This window comes from Eptatretus burgeri, chromosome 1 (genome assembly GCF_056783735.1).
Source record: "Eptatretus burgeri isolate ZD-2024b chromosome 1, Ebu_testis_v1, whole genome shotgun sequence".
Taxonomy (NCBI): Eukaryota; Metazoa; Chordata; class Myxini; order Myxiniformes; family Myxinidae; genus Eptatretus; species Eptatretus burgeri.
Genome location: NC_140961.1, coordinates 36,146,246 through 36,172,206, shown reverse-complemented (window position 1 = coordinate 36,172,206; position 25,961 = coordinate 36,146,246). Strand labels below are relative to the sequence as shown.

At 46.9% G+C, this 25,961-nt stretch overlaps 1 protein-coding gene and 1 long non-coding RNA gene across 13 annotated transcripts in view; one reads left to right on the top strand and one right to left on the bottom strand.

Moving 5' to 3' along the window:
* The window catches only part of LOC147034240 (uncharacterized), a 62,888-nt gene that overhangs the window by 32,763 nt on the left and 4,164 nt on the right, over positions 1-25,961 (top strand). For both annotated transcript variants that reach the window (XR_015057610.1, XR_015057609.1), the window contains exon 2: positions 6,443-6,581. This is a non-coding gene — a long non-coding RNA (uncharacterized LOC147034240). The remainder of the gene's footprint in view (positions 1-6,442; positions 6,582-25,961) is intronic.
* LOC147034238 (uncharacterized) overlaps positions 3,764-25,961 on the bottom strand; it is a 206,128-nt gene continuing 183,930 nt past the window's right edge. For 2 of the 11 annotated variants that reach the window (XM_085878983.1, XM_085879061.1), the window contains 2 exons: positions 18,805-18,902; positions 15,153-18,493 (listed from right to left, as the gene is read on the bottom strand). The gene's annotated coding sequence lies outside the window, so the exon portion shown is untranslated. Of the gene's footprint in view, positions 3,847-8,728; positions 12,344-15,152; positions 18,494-18,804; positions 18,903-25,961 lie in introns of those variants that run through there. The other 9 variants (XM_085879009.1, XM_085879072.1, XM_085879018.1 and 6 more) reach the window with 8 other exon arrangements.

Here is a 25,961-nt window from a genome sequence, read left to right as displayed (position 1 = left end):
CTGCAAAAAAGCCTCCACGCTTTGCTGCTGGAATCACTCTGACTCCACCGGGGCGTGGTTACATTATGAGTCATCTCCCACTGGGGCGTGGTTACATAATGAGTTCTCTCCCACCGGGGCGTGGTTACATAATGAGTTCTCTCCCACCGGGGCGTGGTTACATAATGAGTTATCTCCCACTGGGGCGTGGTTACATAATGAGTTCTCTCCCACCGGGGCGTGGTTACATAATGAGTTATCTCCCACTGGGGCGTGGTTACATAATGAGTTATCTCCCACTGGGGCGTGGTTACATAATGAGTTATCTCCCACCGGGGCGTGGTTACATTATGAGTCATCTTCCACTGGGGCATGGTTACATAATGAGTTCTCTCCCACCGGGGTGTGGTGACATAATGAGTTCCCTCCCACCGGGGCGTGGTTACATAATGAGTTCTCTCCCACCGGGGCGTGGTTACATAATGAGTTCTCTCCCACCGGGGTGTGGTTACATCATGAGTTCTCTCCCACCGGGGCGTGGTTACATAATGAGTCATCTCCCACTGGGGCGTGGTTACATAATGAGTTCTCTCCCACCGGGGCGTGGTTACATAATGAGTCATCTCCCACCGGGGCGTGGTTACATAATGAGTTCTCTCCCACCGGGGTGTGGTTACATAATGAGTTCCCTCCCACCGGGGCGTGGTTACATAATGAGTTATCTCCCACTGGGGCGTGGTTACATAATGAGTTATCTCCCACTGGGGCGTGGTTACATAACGAGTTCTCTCTCACTGGGGCATGGTTAGGTAATGAGTTATCTCCCACCGGGGCGTGGTTACATAATGAGTTATCTCCCACTGGGGCGTGGTTACATAATGAGTTATCTCCCACTGGGGCATGGTTACATAATGAGTTATCTCCCACTGGGGCGTGGTTACATAATGAGTTATCTCCCACTGGGGCGTGGTTACATAATGAGTTCTCTCTCACTGGGGCGTGGTTAGGTAATGAGTCATCTCCCACCGGGGCGTGGTGACATAATGAGTCATCTCCCACTGGGGCGTGGTTACATAATGAGTTCTCTCCCACCGGGGCGTGGTTACATAATGAGTTCTCTCCCACCGGGGTGTGGTTACATAATGAGTTCCCTCCCACCGGGGCGTGGTTACATAATGAGTTATCTCCCACTGGGGCGTGGTTACATAATGAGTTATCTCCCACTGGGGCGTGGTTACATAACGAGTTCTCTCTCACTGGGGCATGGTTAGGTAATGAGTTATCTCCCACCGGGGCGTGGTTACATAATGAGTTATCTCCCACTGGGGCGTGGTTACATAATGAGTTATCTCCCACTGGGGCATGGTTACATAATGAGTTATCTCCCACTGGGGCGTGGTTACATAATGAGTTATCTCCCACTGGGGCGTGGTTACATAATGAGTTCTCTCTCACTGGGGCGTGGTTAGGTAATGAGTCATCTCCCACCGGGGCGTGGTGACATAATGAGTCATCTCCCACTGGGGCGTGGTTACATAATGAGTTCTCTCCCACCAGGGCGTGGTTACATAATGAGTTCTCTCCCACCGGGGCGTGGTTACATAATGAGTTCTCTCCCACCGGGGCGTGGTGACATAATGAGTCATCTCCCACTGGGGCGTGGTTACATAATGAGTTCTCTCCCACCGGGGCGTGGTGACATAATGAGTCATCTCCCACTGGGGCGTGGTTACATAATGAGTTCTCTCCCACCGGGGCGTGGTTACATAATGAGTCATCTCCCACTGGGGCGTGGTTACATAATGAGTTCTCTCCCACCGGGGCGTGGTTACATTATGAGTCATCTCCCACTGGGGCGTGGTTACATAATGAGTTCTCTCCCACCGGGGTGTGGTGACATAATGAGTTCCCTCCCACCGGGGCGTGGTTACATAATGAGTTCTCTCCCACCGGGGCGTGGTTACATAATGAGTTATCTCCCATTGGGGCGTGGTTACATATTGAGTTCTCTCCCACCGGGGCGTGGTTACATAATGAGTTATCTCCCACTGGGGCGTGGTTACATAATGAGTTATCTCCCACTGGGGCGTGGTTACATAATGAGTTATCTCCCACCGGGGCGTGGTTACATAATGAGTTATCTCCCACTGGGGCGTGGATACATAATGAGTTATCTCCCATTGGGGCGTGGTTACATGAGTTCGCTCCCACCGGGGCGTGGTTACATAATGAGTTATCTCCCACTGGGGCGTGATTACATAATGAGTTATCTCCCACCGGGGCGTGGTTACATAATGAGTTCTCTCCCACCGGGGCATGGTTACGTAAAGTGTTATCTCACACTGGGGCATGGTTATGTAAAGAGTTATCTCCCACTGAGGCGTGGTTATGTAAAGTGTTATCTCCCACTGGGGCATGGTTACGTAAAGAGTTATCTCCCATCGGGGCGTGGTTACGTAAAGAGTTATCTTCCACTGGGGCGTGGTTACGTAAAGAGTTATCTCCCACCGGGGCGTGCTTACGTAGAGTTATCTCCCACTGGGGCGTGGTTACATAAAGAGTTATCTCCCACTGGGGTGTGGTTACGTAAAGAGTTATCTCCCACTGGGGCGTGATTACAGAATGAGTTATCTCCCACCGGGGCATGGTTACGTAATGAGTTATCTCCCACCAGGGCGTGGTTATGTAATGAGTTCTCTCCCACCAGGGCGTGGTTACATAATGAGTTATCTCCCACCGGGGCGTGGTTACATAATGAGTTCTCTCCCACCGGGGTGTGGTTACGTAAAGTGTTATCTCCTATCGGGGCGTGGTTACGTAGAGTTATCTCCCACTGGGGCATGTTTACGTAAAGTTGTCTCCCATCGGGGCATGGTTACGTAAAGAGTTATCTCCCATCAGGGCGTGGTTACGTAAAGAGTTATCTCCCATCGGGGCGTGGTTACGTAAAGAGTTATCTCCCACTGGGGCGTGGTTACGTAAAGAGTTCTCTCCCACCGGGTCGTGGTTACGTACAGGGTTCCCTCCACTGGGGCGTGGTTACATAATGAGTTCTCTCCCACCAGGGCGTGGTTACGTAAAGAGTTATCTCCCACTGGGGCGTGGTTATGTGAAGAGTCATCTCCCACTGGGGCGTGGTTATGTAGAGTTATCTCCCATCGGGGCGTGGTTACGTAAAGAGTTATCTCCTATCGGGGCGTGGTTACGTAGAGTTATCTCCCACTGGGGCATGGTTATGTACAGGTTGTGCGACAGTCGATCCAGAGTCCTGAATCCTTTGCATTACATTCCATTCTGGTGATGAAACTTTCAAAAGTATTCGGAGTTTGCTGATACTACAAATTTCCACATTATCTCTAATTTCATTCTTCCCTCCAGGTCTACAAGACATCTGTTCACCACCATCTCAGATCACCCCCTATTCCTCCCCAAATCCATTGTTTTTCCAAGCCTGCATCTACCTTGGCCTTCAACTCTGCTGTTCGTGTCACCCCCCCCCCCCCCCCACAACCTCTCAACTGTTCCTTATGTCCTGTTGTGCCCTGATCTGCTTAGTGTACTAATATTAGCTCTTTCATAAGCCTCGACTATGTATACAAAACACACACGCGCACGCGTACACACACACACACACACACACACACACACACACACACACACACACACACACACACACACACACACACACACACACACACACACACACACACACACACACACACACACACACACACACACACACCTCATGAGAAGCTAGTTTGGTGCTCCACCCGTTTTGGACGTTCATCTTCCATGGTCCACTCGCGGGCCGTTACTCTCCAAAACGTCCCACAGTCTTTACCGACTTCCATCGGCATCCGCAGTCATCTGGACTCCGCACAAACAACAAGACAAAAATCCACTCCGCACTCAGAGCCTCTTTCCAGAGGTCTATCAGAGCTTTATCTAGAAGTGATTCTGTGAAATATATATTAAGTCCCGGTTCCGGTTTTTGAGGCGACAGCTGGTTCTCTCCAGGGTCTCTGCCGACTTTCTCAAACATAAATTTCCGGTTGTTGTTCGTCGTGTTTTGACTTCATTTTTTTTGCCTCCATGTTTACCGTGTGTTTCTCGTTCGGTTTTGTTTCAAACTTTGTGCTGTTTGGTGAGTTTTCGTCGGTCTTGTCCTAACGGGTTTCGCCGAGGCCTAGCCGTCTTCCCGTCTATGTGCATGATGGTGTTTATTTGTATTTTCTCCTTTTTACAATCAGTTCTTGTTTTCCCCATTTTTCCTGCATCCTCCTTCTTGCCCTCGCAACTATACCTCCTGTTTCATGTCTAAAAATATTTAAAAATACAAGAAGAACAAAAACAACCTTTTCCCTCCTTCCCTTATTCCGCACGTAACCAACATGACTTCCTGAAATGACTCTTCTTCATCCTTTGTCTTCTGACTTACCATCATCTTTCTACTTTTTCCGACCCACATTCACCATACACCTTCACGATTATTTTTTTCAACCTATCCTTTACCGAATCTTACTTGATCTCTTCGAAAAAACAAATAATTTTTATTTATTTATATCTTTTCACTTCTCACCTCACACTTTTTATGAAATATTCACTGTCAAGGCTTGTATTAGAGCTAACACACAAACACACAGAATGTACAACAAGGAGAGCAGGAAACAAGAGGGGTGGGAGAGGGAAGGAGAAAACAGTGGGGAACAGAGACATTAGGAGATCTGTGGAAGGGAGAGGGACGGGGTGGGGAACATGGGGTAAACAAGATGGACACTACAGGGACTTTCAGGAAGGAAAGCAGGGAATTTGAAGGAGGTGGGTTTGAGTGGATTAACGGGGGTAGAAAAGATCATGGTTTTCGATGGGGAAAGACAAGAGATGGCGAACAGCTGTTTTGAAGACCTGGAGGGAAGAGTGGGATTGAAGAGAGTGTGGGAGTTTATTTCAAAGGTGGGAAAAAAAGAGGAATAAAAAGCGTGAAGGTGAGCAGCGTTTCATGATTTTGGTCGTTTTATCAGAAGGGGTTTTCTGGTGGACCTTGAGCGACCTGCAGAAATATGGGGGGGGGGGGTGGAGGACATATCTCAGACAGAGCAGGCGGAGGGGAGGGGGGCAGGCCAGAGAGGAGACGGTAGAAAACAGAAAGACCACCAACCTGCCTGTGGTGAGAGAGTGAGAGACCCAAAGACTCGGCCTCATCGCAGGAAATACCAATTATCTTAAATGCCTTCGTTTCCACAGCGTGAAGTCGAGAAAGGTGAGAGGCGGGAACACCACCTCAGAGTGGAGAGCAGTACTCCATCAGGCTGTGGATGAAAGCTTTGTATGTGGTCAGGAGCTCAAGTGTGCCAAGGAAGGACTTTGCATGATGGAGGATGCCCAGTCAGCGACTGGCTTTAGAGGCCAGGTTGGAAATGTGGCTTTCCCAGGAAAGATCGTGGAACATAGTGAGACCCATAAGCTTTAATGAAAGGACTTCTTCAAGAGGATTGTTGAGAAAGTGTATGAGGGGTGGGGGAGGGAGGGGGGTTTCCAGATGATCCTTTTTGAGAGACATAGTGAAAGTGTGAGATTTGTCCGGATTGAAAGACATGTTCCATGTGTTGGACCAGTTTGTGATTTTATCCAGATCTGCAGAGAGCGAAGAAGCTGCTGCTTGCCGGTCTGAGGGATGACCGATGGTACGGCAGAGGGTGGAGTCATCAGCAAAGAGATAAAGAGGATTTTCCAGGGTCAGAGAGATCATTGATGAAAACAAGAAAAAGAACATGGCCCACAACACTGCCTTGAGGAACTCCAGCCTGGACAGGAAGAGGGGATGAAAGAACTCCATTTAGGGCCACGCGGCTGCGACAGGAGAGGAAGTCTGCGAGCCATGAGTGGAGATGGCCTTGGATACCATACGATGAGAGTTTGGTGAGAAGGACAGGGTGCCATACAGTGTCAAAGCACGCGATATGTCAAAAGAGATGGCTCTGATCTCATGACTGGCACTGAGGAAAGCAGAAGCCATTGTTGGGAAAGCAGAAGCTGCATGTCCAGGGTAGAGTGACCAGCATGTCCAGAGTAGAGTAGCAGCTACCTCCGTTAATCCACCCCAAACCCACCTCCTTGATATTCCTGCTTTCCTTCCTGAAAGTCCTGGTATTGTCCATGTTCTTTTTCCTGTTTTCTGCACCAATCCCTCTCCCCAACACAGATCTCCTCATGTCTTTGTTCCACACTGTTTTGTGCTTCCGCCCCCCCAATCTTGTCTCCTGCCCCCCTTGTTGTACATTGTGTGTGTTAGCTCTTATACGAGCCTCAACATTACATACAAAAAGTGCTTCCACTCGCCCTGCACCCTCTCTCCTGATGACCCCACCCATATCTTGGACTCCATGTGTCCAATGAACGACTCCTTGCTGTTTTGTGTGAATGAACTTCATGGCTTACCCTGACATTTTGCTTCTATCCTCAGAGTGCTGTGTTTGTTTAGCCGGATCCAGATTCCCATCTGATTCCAATGGGAATACTCATTGCTGGGTTTGGTGGTGGATTGATGGAATTGGGATTTTCAAGCTTTGTACAAGCAAGCTTGACCTTCATCATTTTCACAGGTAAAGGATCATCACCTTATTCTGGTTAATACTCTGGTTATCGAGGTCGTCAGGGTAAAGCATAACCACTCAGTTAACCTTTGGAATTGTTAGGAAGGTGCTGCTCCATCCGACCTCGCAGGAGTTCTGAAAGCCCCTTGGCTCGTGACTGACACGACTACGGTACAAACCCAAGGTGATACGCTGTGCTGGATAGTGGAGGGGATTTGTAATGCGATTTCAGCACCACAGAGATGTGCGGATGTGTGACCGCGGAGCTAAAGCGTCTTCCGCGAGCAAGAGGTGGGATGGACAAATATTGATCCTGCGCCATCGCTAATCGTGGATTTTAATCCCGATAGATAGCACCTCATGGAGAATAACAACGCTTTCTAACACTCTTCTGGTTATTGACTAGCTACTCTACCTCTGGGTGCGTAACTGATAGCTTCAGCCTTTCTGATAGCAGCTTTCGTGCCGGTGCATGAGCAGTGCTGCAGCTGCAGGGGAGGTCCCATGAATTGGCAGTGATGTTACTGTCAGATGGAGATGAGTTGGTAGTTGTTGTTTCTGGTAGTATTGGTAGTATGGATTGGCAGTGCTGTATATTTTAAAGGACTTGGAGTGATCGTGCTGTCGGGTCATATGGAGATGGATCAGCAGTGCTGCTGAGGGTCAACAGCGATGGATTAGCAGTACAGTAGGGTCAAATGGAGATGGATTGGCAATGTTGTAAGGTCATAAAGATATGGATTGAGAGTGTTGTTGGGTAATATAAAGATGGATTGGTAGTGTTATAAGGTTACACAGAGAGATTGATTGGCAGTGCTGCAAGGTGGTTACACAGAGATTGATTTGCAGTGCTGTAAGGTGGTTACACAGAGAGGAGGATTTGCAGTGCTATAAGGTGGTTACACAGAGAGGAGGATTGGCAGTGCTGTAAGGTGGTTACACAGAGATTGATTGGCAGTGCTATAAGGTTACACAGAGAGGAGGATTGGCAGTGCTATAAGGTGGTTACACAGAGAGGAGGATTGGCAGTGCTATAAGGTGGTTACACAGAGAGGAGGATTGGCAGTGCTGTAAGGTGGTTACACAGAGAGATTGATTGGCAGTGCTGTTTGGTTACACAGAGAGGATTGGCAGTGCTAGAAGGTTACACAGAGGATTGGCAGTGCTGTAAGGTTATACAGAGAGGATTGGCAGTGCTGTAAGGTTACACAGAGAGATTGATTGGCAGTGCTATAAGGTTACAGAGAGGATTGGCAGTGCTATAAGGTTACACAGAGAGGATTGGCAGTGCTATAAGGATACACAGAGAGGATTGGCAGTGCTGCAAGGTTACACAGAGAGATTGATTGGCAGTGCTGCAAGGTTACACAGAGAGGATTGGCAGTGCTATAAGGTTACACAGAGAGAGGATTGGCAGTGCTATAAGGTTACACAGAGGATTGGCAGTGCTGTAAGGTTACACAGAGAGATTGATTGGCAGTGCTATAAGGTTACACAGAGAGATTGATTGGCAGTGCTATAAGGTTACAGAGAGGATTGGCAGTGCTATAAGGTTACACAGAGAGGATTGGCAGTGCTATAAGGATACACAGAGAGGATTGGCAGTGCTGTAAGGTTACACAGAGAGATTGATTGGCAGTGCTGCAAGGTTACACAGAGAGGATTGGCAGTGCTATAAGGTTACACAGAGAGAGGATTGGCAGTGCTATAAGGTTACACAGAGGATTGGCAGTGCTGTAAGGTTACACAGAGAGATTGATTGGCAGTGCTATAAGGTTACACAGAGAGATTGATTGGCAGTGCTGCAAGGTTACACAGAGAGGATTGGCAGTGCTATAAGGTTACACAGAGAGAGGATTGGCAGTGCTATAAGGTTACACAGAGGATTGGCAGTGCTGTAAGGTTACACAGAGAGATTGATTGGCAGTGCTATAAGGTTACACAGAGAGATTGATTGGCAGTGCTGTAAGGTTACACAGAGAGATGCAATTGTGATGCTGACAGTTTGGTGTTCACTTCGTATCAGGAATCTGGTGTAAAACTAATGGGACGTCGAGACTTTTATTACAAGGTATTTGGACCATGAAATGCTTTAAGAGTTCAGACTGTGTAAGATCAAATGAAACCAAAGAACAGAAGGATTTTTTTTCATTTACTCAAAGGACATAAATGTTGGAATAAAACAATACAAGTCACACTAGTGGGGCAACTTAGCTAAATATAGCATAACAATTGTGCATTTTGTGAGGAAAGCACCAAATTTGGCACACTAGTAGCCTAACATATTATGAACAGATTTGGATATTGGGCCATCTCAAATTCAGCCACTGATGTCTGTGGCAGCCATTTTCCACTGCCATCAAAAATTTTGAGATGGCCCAATATCCAAATCTGTCCATAATATGATAGGCTACTAGTGTGCCAAATTTGGTGCTTTCCTCACAAAATGCACAATTGTTATGCTAAGTTGCCCCACTACATAGAAAAGTGTGCGATTCAATTACCTCCAGCACCGAGGGTGGATGGGGGTTATATGTTATCACCCCAGCTGTTTGTCTGTCTGCCTGTCAGTAGGATATCTAAAAAAGTTATGGACGGATCGGGATGAAATTTGGTGGATGAGTTGGGTAGGTGACAAGAACAAACCGTTTAGATTTTGGTTCAGGTCTGGATGCAGATCCTGCCCATCAGTGGCACACAAAACGTAAAGTGTTCATCCTGGCAGAGGTATGTGCTCTACCGAGTGTCGTTCAAGTTTATATTCATGTAAAATACATTGATATCTCCTAATGTCCCTGTTATTCCAGTAAAAGTACATTGATATCTCCTAATGTCCCTGATATTCCAGTAAATGACATTAATATCTCCTAATGTCCCTGTTATTCCAGGAAAAGTACATTTATATCTCCTAATGTGAGGAGGGGGTGGGGGAGCAAAGAATGAGTGGACCTAGGAAGGGGTGAGCGAGGAAGGGGGGAAGAGAGAGAAAGAGAGAGCGGAGGTGAGATAGAGAAAGAAGTGAGGGGGAGCAGGGATGGAGTGGGAGCGAGAAGGGGGTGGGGAGCAAAGAATGAGCGGAGCTATGAAGGGGGTGGAGGGGGCAAAGAAGGGGGGAGGAAGAGAAAGAGATAGTGGAGGTGAGAGGAGGGGTAAGCAGGGATGGAGCAGGAGTGAGGAGGGAGGGGGAGGGGGGAGCAAGAAATGAGCGGAGCTACGAAGGGAGTTGAGGGGGCCGAGGAAGGGGTGTACCTCTTGGCGATTCTGCCATAGAGTGGGGATGCGTTGCTTTGGAGCCACTGAAAACGTCTTTCAATTTCTCTTGAACCTGTAGTTCGCTTTTCTCATTCTAATCCTCGAATTTATTTTGCCTTCCAAACTCCGAGGATTTGCCTACGAAGAACCGAGCTACGGTCACAACGCCATGTGCTCATGCCCCGGGAGCTTCCACCTGCTTTAAAATGATTTTCATTCCACTCAGTCGAGTTACACTTTCGGCACAGTCCATCTTTTCTTCACTCAATATAATTGTTGGAATAGTAGAAAAAGTTTCGTTTAACGCTTTGGCAATTTCAGATGTTCTTGTGCAAATATGGAGAAGGTGGGATATGGAGAAATAAATACACACATTTGCTCAGTTATAAGAATCGGTAATTTCTTTAAATTTTCAGATTTCACTCCAGATGTTTAAACTTATTTAGTCTACAAGATCAAATTAACGCAAACACCCAGTTTTCATTGTTGCACTCCTTTGGAATTCCCTGAGTCTGCAAGCAGTTTCAGACCGCTCCAAGGATTTTTGGAGTTATGGAGGAGACACACACACTCCATGAGCTGAAAAAAAAATCATGAGCTGGTCAAACACTTTGAATATGTCTTTCCATCCTCACAAATCTCACATTCTCCGTCTCTCTCTCTGAAAGGACCATCTGGAACCACCCCCCCCCCCAACAATGTACTTTCTGAACAATCCTTTTGAGGAAGTTCAGTCATTCATACTTCTAGGTCTCACTATCAGCTATGATCTTTTTTGGGCAAACCACATTGCATAGTTGGCCTCCAAAGGCAGCCGCTGGCTGGGCATCGTACAAAGTCCTTCCTTGGCACACCTAAATTCCTATCCACATTCAAGGCCTTCATCCTCAGATTGATGGAATACTTCTCTCCCCTCTAGGAATGACTGCCCTGCATCTCATCTTCCTCAGCTTGATGCTGTGGAAACCAAGGCCTTTAAGATTAATGGAATCTCCTGAAATGAAGCCGAGTCTATGGGTCAATGACTTCGCCATCGCAGACAGGTCGGTGGTCTCTGTCTTCCACCACTTCCTTTCTGGTCTTAAACCCACTGCTCTTTCCATGCTTTATCCTCCCTCCCCCCTCTCACCAGGTTTCTGCACACACATCTACCATCAACCCCCTTCTGATGAAACTCCCAAAATTCAGGATCACTGCTCACCTACACCCATTCATTCATCACCATCTCAGATCGTCCCCAATCCACAAACATGATCTTTTCTGCCCTCGCTAACCCCATCCAAATTCCATCTCCTTCCAATTTTCCCTCTTTGGAGTTTCTTTCTGTATCAATCTTGTCCACCCCATGTCTCCGATTTTTGCGTCCTGTTTTTGTCTGTTACGTCCTGATCCGTTCACTGTACGAGCTCTTCCACGAGCCTTGACGAGGTATACAAAAAAAACAACAACACAAGCACCACCACCACCACCACGACAGCAGCATCAACAACAATTACGTGTTATAAAAGATTATTTTTCGTGTTTCACTTCATTTTACATGCACAGATAATGCAATCGGTTTGTGAAGTACATCATCACATGCTGTCTTTTAATTAAATCCGTCAGCGAAGCGAGGGATCAGCCATCAGAGTGTCCCAGAAACTGACACCAAATTCCTCTGGACAGTGCTGTCTGTGACTTGGCTGTCCAACTTCGACCGAGACCTGTAATTTGTTATCCCCAAGAAAAAGGACTTTGGATAAATCGAACTGCCGACTGCCATGGAGATTGTCTCATGGGGAATGCTTGTTTGTCGTTTAAAGCTATTATTTCGGATAAATATGGCCTGCTGCAAGACTATTAAAGATAGATGTTAAATATCAGAAATGATGCACATATTTCATTGATTGGCCAGGTAGTGGACCCACTGGAATTACTATAATAAGGTCATTCATGATATACACCTGAAAGAGGTTATGAGAGGGTATTATGAGGCTAAATCCCTTACTTAACCCTCCATTAACCCCATTATCTCTCTCTTCCTCACACGGTCTATCCCTGAGTCCATCTTCACGTCAATCACCACGTCGATCCACATCTCGTGCTCCTCTCTGAGTGGCATTGCAGACGCTTCTTGCCATCTGGCTCATTCGACACCTTGAGCTAAAGCACTCTCACTTTTAACCCTGGCCGGGATCCCTTCTCAACTCGACACCATCGCTATCACTTCGTTGTTTATTATTTTCTGCGTTGAATACAACACGTGGCTTTGTCTCCAACAGAACCGCCAGTTATTGCAGTTACAATCATCTCCATCATGCAGTGACATCACGTATTCACAATGACCTCAACACACGACCCTCTCATGATCTCTCCTATTTATTTATTTATTTATTTATTTATCACGCAGCTTCACAACATCTGCTGCAACCGCATTCTCCCCTTCACCAAAAACAGCTCATCTTGTGCTGTTTTGCTCTCAACCCCATGCCCCCATTTTGTGTCTGTTCAACCCTTTGTCACTCTGTTCTTCCATGAGCCTGCAATAAAAATCGTAAAGAATTAATGGGTAAATTAATGTTGCTTTCGATACTCACAAGGAGTGATACAAGGAACGTCAGCACAGGAGGTCGTTTGGCCCACGCGATCGTGCCAACATCCGAGCACCCAAACACCCAATCCCAACTACTACACTTACATAACCAACCACTGTACTTACATAACCAAATACTGTACTTACATCACAACTACTGTACTTGCATCCCAAATACTGTACTAAAATCCAAACTACTGTAATAAAATCCCAAATACTGTACTTATATCCGAAATACTGTAATAAAATCCCAACTACTGCACTTACATCCCAAATACTGTACTAAAATCCCAACTACTGTACTTACATCCCAACTACTGCACTAAAATCCCAACTACTGCACTTACATCCCAAATACAATGCAAAAATCCCAACTACTGTACATGCATCACAACTATTGTACTTACATCCCAACTACTGCACTAAAATCCCAACTACTGTACTTACATCCCAACTACTGCACTAAAATACCAACTACTGCACTTACATCCCAAATACTGTACTTACATCCCAACTACTGTACTTACATCCCAACTACTGCACTAAAATCCCAACTACTGCACTAAAATCCCAACTACTGCACTAAAATCCCAACTACTGCACTTACATCCCAAATACTGTACTTACATCCCAAATACTGTACTTACATCCCAACTACTGTACTTACATCCCAAATACTGTACTTACATCCCAAATACTGTACTTACATCCCAACTACTGCACTAAAATCCCAACTACTGCACTTACATCCCAAATACGATGCAAAAATCTCAACCACTGTACATGCATCACAACTACTGTACTTACATCCCAAATACTGTAATAAAATCCCAACAGCTGCACTTACATCCCAAATACTGAAATAAAATCTCAACTACTGCACTTACATCCCAAATACTGTACTAAAATCCAAACTACTGTTATAAAATCCCAAATACTGTACTTGTATCCGAAATACTGTAATAAAATCCCAACTCCTGTACTTACGTATATCCCAAATACTGTACTAAAATCACAACTACTGCACTTACATCCCAAATACTGTACTAAAATCCCAACTACTGTACTTACATCCCAACAACTGCACGAAAATCCCAACCACTGTGCGTACTTACATCCCAAATACTGCAATAAAATCCCAACAACTGTACTTACATCCCAAATACTGCAATAAAATCCCAACAACTGTACTTACATCTAAAATACTGTAATAAAATCCCAACTACTGTACTTACATCCCAAATACTGCACTAAAATCCCTACTACTGCACTAAAATCCCAACTACTGTACTTACATCCCAACTACTGTAATAAAATCCCAACTACTGTACTTATATCCCAAATACTGTAATAAAATCCTAACTACTGTATTTACATCCCAAATACTGTAATAAAATCCCAACTACTGCACTTGAATCCCAAATACTGTAATAAAATCCCAACAACTGTACTTACATCTCAAATACTGTAATAAAATCCCAACAACTGTACTTACATCTCAAATACTGTAATAAAATCCCAACTACTGTACTTGCATCCCAAATACTCTACTAAAATCCCTACTACTGCACTAAAATCCCAACTACTGTACTTGCATCCCAACAGCTGCACTAAAATCCCTGCTGCAACAACAACTACAACAACTGCGCTGTACTAAACTGGGACGGCGCTGTACTGAACTGGGACGGCGCTGTACTGAACTGGGACGGCGCTGTACTGAACTGGGACGGCGTTGTACTAAACTGGGACGGCACTGTACTGAACTGGGACGGCGTTGTACTAAACTGGGACGGCGCTATACTGAACTGGGACGGCGCTGTACTGAACTGGGACGGCGTTGTACTAAACTGGGACGGCGCTGTACTAAACTGGGACGGCGTTGTACTGAACTGGGACGGCGCTGCACTAAACTGGGACGGCGCTGTACTAAACTGGGACGGCGTTGTACTAAACTGGGACGGCGTTGTACTAAACTGGGACGGCGTTGTACTAAACTGGGACGGCGTTGTACTAAACTGGGACGGCGTTGTACTAAACTGGGACGGCGTTGTACTAAACTGGGACGGCGTTGTACTAAACTGGGACGGCGTTGTACTAAACTGGGACGGCGTTGTACTAAACTGGGACGGCGTTGTACTAAACTGGGACGGCGTTGTACTAAACTGGGACGGCGTTGTACTAAACTGGGACGGCGTTGTACTAAACTGGGACGGCGTTGTACTAAACTGGGACGGCGTTGTACTAAACTGGGACGGCGTTGTACTAAACTGGGACGGCGTTGTACTAAACTGGGACGGCGTTGTACTAAACTGGGACGGCGTTGTACTAAACTGGGACGGCGTTGTACTAAACTGGGACGGCGTTGTACTAAACTGGGACGGCGTTGTACTAAACTGGGACGGCGTTGTACTGAACTGGGACGGCGCTGTACTGAACTGGGACGGCGCTGTACTGAACTGGGACGGCGCTGTACTGAACTGGGACGGCGCTGTACTGAACTGGGACGGCGCTGTACTGAACTGGGACGGCGCTGTACTGAACTGGGACTGCGTTGTACTAAACTGGTACGGCGTTGTACTAAACTGGGACGGCGTTGTACTAAACTGCGACGGCGTTGTACTAAACTGGGACGGCGTTGTACTAAACTGGGACGGCGTTGTACTAAACTGGGACGGCGTTGTACTAAACTGGGACGGCGTTGTACTAAACTGGGACGGCGTTGTACTAAACTGGGACGGCGTTGTACTAAACTGGGACGGCGTTGTACTAAACTGGGACGGCGTTGTACTAAACTGGGACGGCGTTTTACTAAACTGGGACGGCGTTTTACTAAACTGCGACGGCATTTTACTAAACTGGGACTGCGTTTTACGAAACTGGGACAGCGTTTTCTCCAAACATCGGGACACTCGATGTTGCCTGTGTTCGAACTTGAACCCACCCTGCATGGTCGGCCTCTCCTGGAGTCGACCTGAGAGTGAAGCGGTCCTCCAAAGCCAAGAACAATGCAGCGCCCTCTTCTGACACCTTAGCAGAGAACAGTTTGTTGTTCAGCGCAGTGATATAATCCATTTCAAACATCACTAAGCGCAAGCTTTGGAGTGGATTATTTATTGGGTTGGCAGGATAGCTTCGGCCTGAGAACGATGCACATTCGCCTTTGAGCTGTCTCGGTCTGTATTTGAATCTCGACACAGCTATAAATTGTCACCCTGGTGCTTCGCATGCAGGAGGATGCATCACCGTGTACTACCCCCCCCCCCCCCGTCCATTGGATGGATAAACTGGACATGTGTGTGAACTCTGATCTCTCGTGGACATTAAAGATCTCAAGGTGTCTTTCATGAGAGTGGGGAAGTTATCACCAGCACCCTGGCTAAATCCCAAATTCCTGCCCTGATTGATTGCTCGGAAGGCAATGGCAAACCACACAGTATAAACCTTTCCAAATGCGAATAGACAGCTTCGGCAGTACCAACGCTCAACAAAGACAATTGAACACTGATGATGGCATTATCTGTTGAAGCCAATCGGCCGCCATCTTGCCCTGCCCAAAGGATTTGGACATTTTCCGTGATTTGTTTGTTGGTTGTGCTTTTGCAGGAGGGTATCGTTAATATTACAGAGGAACATCGTGCTTCTCCTATTAAATGGTCTACATTTTTTTACTTAAGGATGAAAAGCTGGTTTCCATCAATGATCTCTCTGACTTGAAAATCTTTATCTCTTTGCTGATGACTCCACCCTCTGCCATACCATCTGTCATCCCCCAGATCGGCAAGCAGCAGCTTCTTCACTCTCTGCAGATCTGGATAAAATCACAAGCTGGTCAAACACGTGGAACATGTCTTTCAACCCTGACAAATCTCACAATGTTTCTTCAAAGGGACGTCTGGAACCCCCCCCCCCCCATCCACTTTCTCAACAATCCTCATCCTTTCATTCAAGCTTCTGGGTCTCACTATCTGCCATGATCTTTCCTGGGAAAGCCACATTTCTAACCTGGCCTCCAAAGCCAGTCCCCGACTGGGCATCCCCAAAGTCCTTCCTCAGCACACCTGAGCTCCTGACCACATACAAAGCTTTCATCCACAGCCTTATGGAGTACTGCTCTCCCCTCTGGGCTGGTGAAGGAAGGGTTCTCTCCGAAGGAAGGATTTGAAGATTACGTAATACTAATAATATTAACAACAATAATCATGTCCGCCACATAATGCCTGATCCACGATACTCTCCACTGAAACGTGTTCTGCACGACATTAAAGTCGTGAGTTTAATGGAGGAGCAAGACTGATGATTATTAGGTTAATGAGAGCCCTGAGACGCATAAGTCGAATAAAAGGACGTAATTCGCTTGAACACTACGTTTTTGAGTATTGCAGGTTTACAAAGAGAAAAATTAATATACAATTCAATAAACCCAGTAGCGATTAGCAAAAAGTTTATATACAAGCAACCCTGAACCAACATTTCACACAATTCAGAGGTATTTGCACTTCGTTGGGATCGACAGGTGTTGGGGAGGGGTGTGGGCGTGGGAAAATACTCTTTTTGGCGGGAATTAGGGGGGGGCCTCACTCGAAGTCGTGTTGGGTATAGCTTGCAGGGCAGGGTGAACAAGGTGATAAGGCTGTGTTATTACAATAGTCCTTGCTTAATTATAAAGTCCTCCATTCCAAGTTTTAACAATGGTTCGAGACCATAAATTTCAAACAAGAGGTCAGCAGTCTCCCTGGACATACCCTGGGCATTCGGCATAATCTGTGAATCCTGTTTTGCCAGCCAAACTCTCTTCTGCATTTCTGACTTCCTCCACTCATTCAGACAACATGTTTCTATCAATGACACCGTCTCCTCTACTCTCTCAGTGGAGGCTGAAGTGCACCAACTCGGTGTCCTAGGCCCCATCTCATTCCTGCTATACATAAGTGACCTCTCCAATTCTCTGGAAACCCTCTCTTCCTTTTGACGATGACTCCACATTGGTACCCACACAGTACCCCCAGACCCCATCCCACTGACTGGGCAAGTGTAACATTCTCCACTGCTCTAACATTAATTAGATTCTGGTCTGTTAAGTGGAACATGTCCATCAATCTTGAAAAATCTCAACTTACCATGTCGCTCTAGAAGGATCGTCAAACGAATCCACCTATTTCCATGGCCAGCCACTGGAAGACGTTCAGCCTCTTCAATTTCTATACCTCACCATCAACCAAGACCTCTCCTAGGGCCAACCACAGAGTAAAGCTGGCCTCCAAAGTAAGCTTCAGATTGGAGCATCCATTGTCATTCCAAGTCTTTCCTTGAAAAATCAGAATTACAGTCTATAAGGCATTTGGCTGCAGCTCATTGGAGTACTCCACTACTCTCCCCTATCAGTGGCTGGTATCCCACTAACCCAGCATCACATTTATCGCTTACGGATTCTGTGGAAATGACAGATGTCAACATGATTGGCATCTCCCACAATAAGACCATAGCACAAGGCTTTATGAGGTAGTGTTGGTTTTTGTGTCCACTAATGTTCTTGTAATCCATAAAAATGGATGAGGTGTGTGTGTGTGTGTGTGTGTGTGTGTGTGTGTGTGTGTGTGTGTGTGTGTGTGTGTGTGTGTGTGTGTGACGTTTTTTGTGGAGTTCTACTGGAGCGTTCTGATTTGTAATGTGAAACACCAAAATGATTGCTATGATCTCCCGAGTTGATTAGGCTAATTAACTACAAATAATCCGGAAGAATCCCATGCTTTAAACGCACACCATGTTGAGGTGTTTGGAACAGCTTGATAGATCCTTCCACGGCATGGCATTCCAATTACAAAAATAAGCACTCGGTAGAGCGAATACCACCGCCACGTAATGCCCGATCCATGAGAACATGTCAGGCCCAATACATTTTTGAAATATCATACGACACAGTACTATATCGTTTTTGGCCTTATCTCTCAATGGTGAAGAATCACTTTGGAAATTAAATAATTCTCGTATCCAGATCCAGATTCGGATCTTCACCAAAATCTAATCAGTTCATCCTTGTCACATACCCTACCTGTCCACAAAATTTCATCCGGATCCGTCTCCAACTTTTTGAGATATCCTGCAAACAAACAAAGACAGAAAGGGGTGTAAACATAACCACCTTCACCTTCGGTGGTGGGGGTAATGATCACATTGCAACAAAGCATATGAATTAATACTAATAATATTAACAGCAATGATAACAGTAGTATCATTTGGCATTAATAATAATAAAAATATAATCTCCACCCTGGACCAAACACATCCAGCGTTGGTGAAAGGCAGATTAATGCTCAAGCAGCACTGCAGGCAGGAATGCTACAAGGCCGTGAAGACGAATGAAAATTTAGTCCAACAGACAAACTCGTTCATATAAAGGTACACCGATACCTCCTTATGTCCTTGTCCTGTATGGGTCATTCCATGCCATTTGAACATTATAGTATCCTCACCATGTCCAAATTCCTTGCAAATCGGTAGGCTGAGAACTGTTGGTGAGAGAGGATTAAAAATGATTGTGGTAATTTAAAAAACACTGAAAAACGAAAATTAACACAACTTGCATATTATCACAGCTATTTACTGACATAGCACTTTCATATTTCCAAAGAAACAGGCAATGAAAAAAGCAGAAAAAGGAGATGTCGCTCAATTTGAAGTGACAAATAAACATCCACTACAATCTCTTTACATCTGTTACACAGTATGGCGAGAGGGGAGGGGTGGGTGTTGGGAGTTGGGTGAGGAAGGGAGGAGAGGGAAGGTCGTTAACCCGATCTCTAGGACCTTTCAGACTAACCTGAAGACCCTACTGACACAACTGGCTCTCTCCCCCACCCTAACCTCCTTTACACCTCAACCTCGGCAGTCAAGCTCCTCTCCTTGCTCAGGTCAGGTCAGGTATGGGAGCATGTGCCGGAGCATCGCGTCGCTGCGTCCACTTTCCACCAGTACTCCAAGGGCCTCCATCTGGCCATCACCCAGGCAGATTCCTGGCCCATCCCCATCTCCTCGAGAAGCCGATAAACCTGCTGCAACCATGAGGAAGGTGGTCGGCCCGTTGGCCTCCTCCACTCATGAGGCTCCCTCGCTGAGAGAATCTGGTGAGCAAGATCATCATCAAGAAAACAATCTACATGTCCATACAGCCACAGCTTATGCCTGTAAACTATAGAAGTAACAAATCTCATCTGGGTCTTTCTCAGCAACCGCTCGTTGTACACAAAGTCCAACCAGCGATAGCCAAGGAATTCCAAAGAGACCGGGTACTGAAGGAGTGAAGTCTATGTCTCAGATCTCTGGTCAGAGTCCAAGTCTCACACCTGCAGAGCAAGATTGGAAGCACCAAGGACCTGAAGACTCAGACTTTCGACCTCCTTGATAGGTAATGACAGTGTCACACCCCATGATCCAGTGAATCATGACTCCCCAACCCCCAACCCAGATGTCTATTGACCTGGTTCACAGCCAGCAGAGACATGAATATCACTGCCAAGGTAAGTGAATCTCTCTGTGACCTCAACATCCTCACCACAAACAGGTAGAGACAAGATAGCAGCATCCAAGATGTCATTGAGAGCCTTGATCTTAGTTTTGACACAGGAAACCCATAATCCCAGCAGCTCTGACTCCTCATTCAGTGCCTCAAGGGCACTCCATGAAGACTGAGAATCCTCCAGAAGGCATCCCGATTCACTGAATCGAGCGCTTTGAAGAGATCAACATAGGCTGCAAGCAGCCCCTGCTGAAACTCTCGTCTGGGTTCGGTGGGGACCCAAAGAGCAAGGAAATGGTCAATCGTTCACCTCTTTGTTGTAACGCTCGACTGCTCTGGGCACTGGTGCTCAAACAGATCGTGGCGAATCCTATCAATAATTATACGAGCAAAGACCTTGCCCCGCACTGAGAGCAGCATCACCCCTCGGTAGTTGTTGGAGTCCTGGCAATCACCCTTCTCTTTCCAGTGAGGGACAAAAAGGGCTCTCTTCCAATCAGTTGAGGTTGTGCCTCTATTCCAAACAGGGCACAGAACTGCATGCAATGACACAAGTACAGCATTTCCACCAGCCCTGAGAAGTTCAGCATGGATGGCACAGATCCCAGGATCTTTATCCCATTTCAACCGGTTCACCGCAGCCCGTGTTTCCACAAAAGAAGGTGGTTCATAGTTTTTTGGAGGGTCATCAATTGGAATAGTAACATCCCTGACATACAACTCAACAGCTGGTCAGTCAGCCTCGTTCAGCTGCTCCAAGTAAGTGGCCCAGCGGACCTTCACTTCAGACTTCTCTATCAAGAGCCCACCACCCTCCACCCGAACTACAGTACATCGAGGGACGAGCTTGGAGGAACACAATGCGCGAATTTCCCTGTAAGCAGGATGAGAATCACTTGACCACAGGTGATGCTCTACTCCCTCACAAATTCCTCGCACATAGGCCTCTTTGTTCACCATCAGCGCATGTAGTTTTACACCTCAACTCCATGAACAGTTCAGCTCTGCTATTAAGCCTGGCCTTGTGACTCTGGTCAAAGGTATCCAATGTCCCTTAAGAGACAAAATTCTTCTTCGTCTGACGGTGAATTCCCAGACATCCACCGGCAACATCAAGGATGGTAGTCTTGATGGCACTCCACAACTCTTCAGGATTCCCCAAAGCACCCAGTCCACCAAATCCCTACTCAGCCTGTTCACAAGCTCCTTAGCTACCCTCCCATCCTTGAGCTTGCCAACATCCAGCCGAGGCTAGCATGGTACCACTCTACTGGATTTAATCTGCAACTTCAGAGATGCTACAATTTGCCTGTGGTTGGTATTGAGGAACTAAGCATTCCAGTAGACCCTGCAGTTCTGAACAATCCTCCAGCGACCATCAACGAGCACATGGTCAATCTCCTTCACCACATCCCCAGCGTTGGATACCATGTCCAGCAATGAGCCTGTTGGTGCTGAAACCATGAACCAGCCACCCTAAGTCCATGACTTCTTGCAAAATCAAGGAGCGTAGTGTTATTCTGGTTCACAGTTCCAGACACATGGGGACAAACACGTCTCATAACCATCCCTATCAGTGAAAGTCGATGCATTGAAATCCCCCAAGACTAGAGGAGTATCTTGCCTTGGGCACTGATCAACCACAGACTCAAGCGTGACATAGAATGTGTCCTTCACGGTGAGATCATTCGACTCAGTAGGAGCATATACAGAGACAAGGAAAACGATATCCAAGGAGTGACGAATCCTTAGTCTCACAATACGCTCGTTGACCAGTGTTACCTCAATTATCATGGGAGTCAGCTTATTGGACGCAGCTACAACAACTCCTTGGGCATCAGATCGACCAGACGAATAGTAGGTGTAACCACCCGCAATGATCTCCCTGCAATCCGGTCTCCGAACCTCAGAGTGCAGTAACACCAATGTCCAAACGCATCAGCTCAGATGATAACAGAGACAGGTGATCATCCTCTCTTAGAGATGACATTCCAGGCATCTATCTGAAGGGACCGTCTCTGGTTAACCCGAGGAGACTACTGTCTGGTGAACGACACCTCAGCACCACCCCGCCACACACCACCACACTCTTACTCAGGAAGTTTACCCTGTGCTTTTTCTCCTATTATCAAGGAATGGGGGTCCCGGAGGCTTTGCCCCAATCACATCATCTGGTGAGCTGCCCTGCGAAGAGCAGCAGCAGCACAGGAGGAACTCTCACGGAGTGGGTTTTCAGTTTTCTTTGCATTCATGGGTTTTGTGGAATGAGTGTTTAATGGTGGCTGGAGTGCAAATCCTGCCACCAACCTCCTAGAGGAAGTAACCCAACTGCAGGAGGACGTCCACAGACACAGTTGGGCATCAGATATGGATGGTCGGTGGCTCACAAGGAGCTGCTCCACCCTTTGACAGGTTTTGTTTTTAATCCTGCTGGATGTCCATATCCATTGACCCTCCTCACCAGGAAACCTGGTGGGGGAGATGGTTTAGTCACCAACAACCCGACCATGAAACAGGTAAGTACAGGTTTACATGGTATCTGCAGCAAGTCACAGATCAAATCTGGCCTGATCTGACAATAGTTGCTGCACACATTAAAACACCATAAAACAAGTAAAAAAGACATAAAACGTCATAGTCCATGTTGATTTAGTAATTTTGCTGTATGGAGTTAAATGGCTCGACCATATTTATGTACAAATAAAATGGCTGCCAGTCTATCAGAAGGCCATCTTTGATCAGATCGCAAAATAAAGTGAGGGGCACGTGTTTGCCATGATGTACTGTACTTGTGCCAAGTTTGGGAAAAAAAAAACAAAAAAATATCGAACCATGCATGGTGAGAAATGGTTGGGGACACACTTAAGTAACAAAATGGCTACCAGTCGGCCATCTTGGATGTGATCTCAGAAAAAAAACAATGACGTGCAGATGCAAGCCATCATTCATTTTGTTTGCCAAGTTTGAACAACATTGGTAAATGCTTGTCTGAGAAATGATTGAGGACGTGTGTTCAACATCAGGTTATTTCAACTAAAATGGCTGCCAGTTGGGCATCTTGGATCTGATGTCAAAACAAAATGAAGTGCATATGCAAACCATCATGTGTTCTCTTTGTGTCAAGTATGGATAAAATCGGTCCATACATGTCCGAGATATTGTTGCGGATGCACACAATTGAGACAAAATCCAATGGGGACTAATAAAGTGTGCTCTTTGTGGCCAAAAAAAAAATTAGGATTCCAAATAAAAACACACACAATCTATGGGTCTCTGTGGTTTGTGGAAACACTGCAGTACTCACAGAAAAGTGTGCAAATTAGAGGAGGATGTTGCCAATTATCCAACATGTTGTGTGCATTTTCATTTGCCTTCAACCATTCATGATCCCATCCTGTGATATCTATCTCCGTACATCAAAAAAGGGAATCACGAGATGTCGAGTTTGCAGAGGTTGCCTGCATATAACAATCAACTCCCCTTCACGTTCATTAAAGGTTTCAAACACTTCACATAAGGACCCTGCCCCTTGTCATCTTATGTCTGCATCCTCTCAACCCCACCCTTTCACTGTGTCCCACTCTTCAGCATCCTTCCACTTCATGCCCTCCTCCACTTTTATCCTCCTCTGTCACCCTGTCACATCTTCTTCTTCCCACACCTCCTCCCATCCTTTCCCAGCCCTAACCTTCTCCACTCCCCCACCCTGCCCAGGCTTCCCTCATCCTTCTCCTAGTTCCCTCCACATTCCTTCACCCTGCCAACAGCACTTCCTCCCCTGTCCCTAACTGTGTGGACCTCAAACATTTTTTTTTCGTTTAATATGGTATACAAATTTGAGGCTCATGGTGGAGCCACAACATTGAAAGGGTCAGGATGTAAGAGAACAAAAGGAACAGCAGAAGGAGAGGGGGGAAAAACACACCAACTGTAGGATCAAGGGACAAAATAGAAGGAGACTTGGACAAATAAGGTATGTGGGGAAGAATGAGGGTTCGGGGAGGACCGACAATGCACGGGGTTGATAATGTGCATCCAGAAGCAAACTCTCAGGAAGGAAAAACTTGGAATTTGGAAAGATGTGGGATTGGGGAGGGTTAATGGGGGAAGGTTTTATGTCAGGTCAGGTTCGATCTGTGACCTGCTACAGATACCATGTAAACCTGTACTAACCTGTTCCATGGTCGGGTTGTCGGTGACTAAACCGTCTCCCCCACCAGGTTTTCTGGTGAGGGTGGTGTTTGGATATGGACACCCAGCAGGATTAAAAACAAAACCTGTCAAAGGGCGGAGAAGCTCCTTGTGAGCCAACGGCCATCCATATCTAGTGCCCAACTGTGTCTGCGGACGTCCTCCTGCAGTTGGGTCACTTCTTATTAGGAGGTTGGTGGCAGGATTTGCACTTCGGCCACCGTAAAACCCTTCATTCCGCAAAACGCAAAAAAATCTGAAAACCCACTCCGTGGGAGTACCTCCTGTGCAGCTTCCCTTCGCAGGGCAGCTCACCGGATGACGGGATTGGGGCAAAGCCTTCGGGACCCCCAATCTTTGATGATAGGAGGGAAACCACGGGGTAACATCCATGGGTCAGATTGCGGGAGAGTGTGTCGGAGTGGTGCTGAGGTGTCGTCCACCAGACGGCGGTCTCCTTGGGTTAACCTGAGGCGGTCCCTTCGGGTGGGTGCCTGGAATGTCCTATCCCTAAGAGAGGATGATCACCTGTCTCTGTTATCATCTGAGCTCAAGCGTTTGGACATCGGGAATGCAGCTCTCTCTGAGGTTCGGAGACCAGATTGCGGCGAGATAATGGTGGGTGGTTACACCTACTATTGGTCTGGTCGCTCTGATGGTTACCATACCCAAGGAGTTGCTGTAGCTGTGTCCAATAAGCTGACCCCAATGATAATTGAGGTAACACCGGTCAACGAGCATATTATGAGATGAAGGATTCGTCACTCCTTAGGTGTCATTTCCCTGATCGCTGTTTATGCTCCGACTGAGGTGAGTGATCTCACCGTGAAGGATGCATTCTACGCCACACTCGAGTCTGTGGTTGATCAGTGCCCCAGACGAGATACACTTCTAGTCTTGGGGGATTTCAATGCATCGACTGGAACTGATAGGGATGGTTATGAGGTGTGTGTTGGTCCCCATGGGTCAGGAACTATGAACCAGAATAGCACTAAGTTCCTTGACTTTGCAAGAAGTCATGGACTTAGGGTGGCTGGTTCATGGTTTCAGCGCCCACAAGCTCATCGCTGGACTTGGTATTCCAACGCTGGCGGTGTGGCAAAGGAGATTGACCATGTCCTCATTGACGGTCGTTGGAGGATGATCTAGAACTGCAGGGTCTACCGGAGTGCTCAGTTCCTCAATACTGACCACAGGCTTGTTGTAGCAACTCTAAAGCTGCACCTTAAATCCTGGAGAATGGTACCATCTCAGCCATGGCTGGATGTTGCCAAGCTCAGGGATGAGAGAGTAGCTGAGGAGTTTGCGAACAGGCTGAGTGGACACTTGGGGGGTCTGGGTGCTTTGGGGGGTCCTGAAGAGTTGTGGAGTGCCTTCAAGACCACCGTCCTTGATGTTGCCGGTGGATGTCTTGGAGCTCACCGCAGGGCAAAGAAGAATTTTGTCTCTCAAGGGACACTGGATACCATTGACCAGAGTCGCAGGGCCAGGCTGAATGGCAGAGCTGAGCTGTTCAGGGAGCTGAGGCGTAAAACTGTACGTGCACTAAGGGTGGACAAGGAGGCCTATGTGCCAGGAATCTGTGAGGGGTAGAGCATCACCTGTGGACAGGTGATTCTCGTCCCGCTTACAGGGGAATTCGCGCATTACGTTCATCCAAGCCCATCCCTCGGAGCACTGCAGTTCGAGCAGAGTGGTAGGCTCTTGACAGAGGAGTCTGAAGTGAAGGCCCGCTGGGCCGGTTACTTTGAGCGGTTGTACCAGGCTGATCCCCCAGCTGTCGAGTTGGACGTCAAGGGTGTTACAATCCCTGTTGCTGACCCTCGAATCAACTGTGGTCCACCTTCGCTTGTGGAAACAC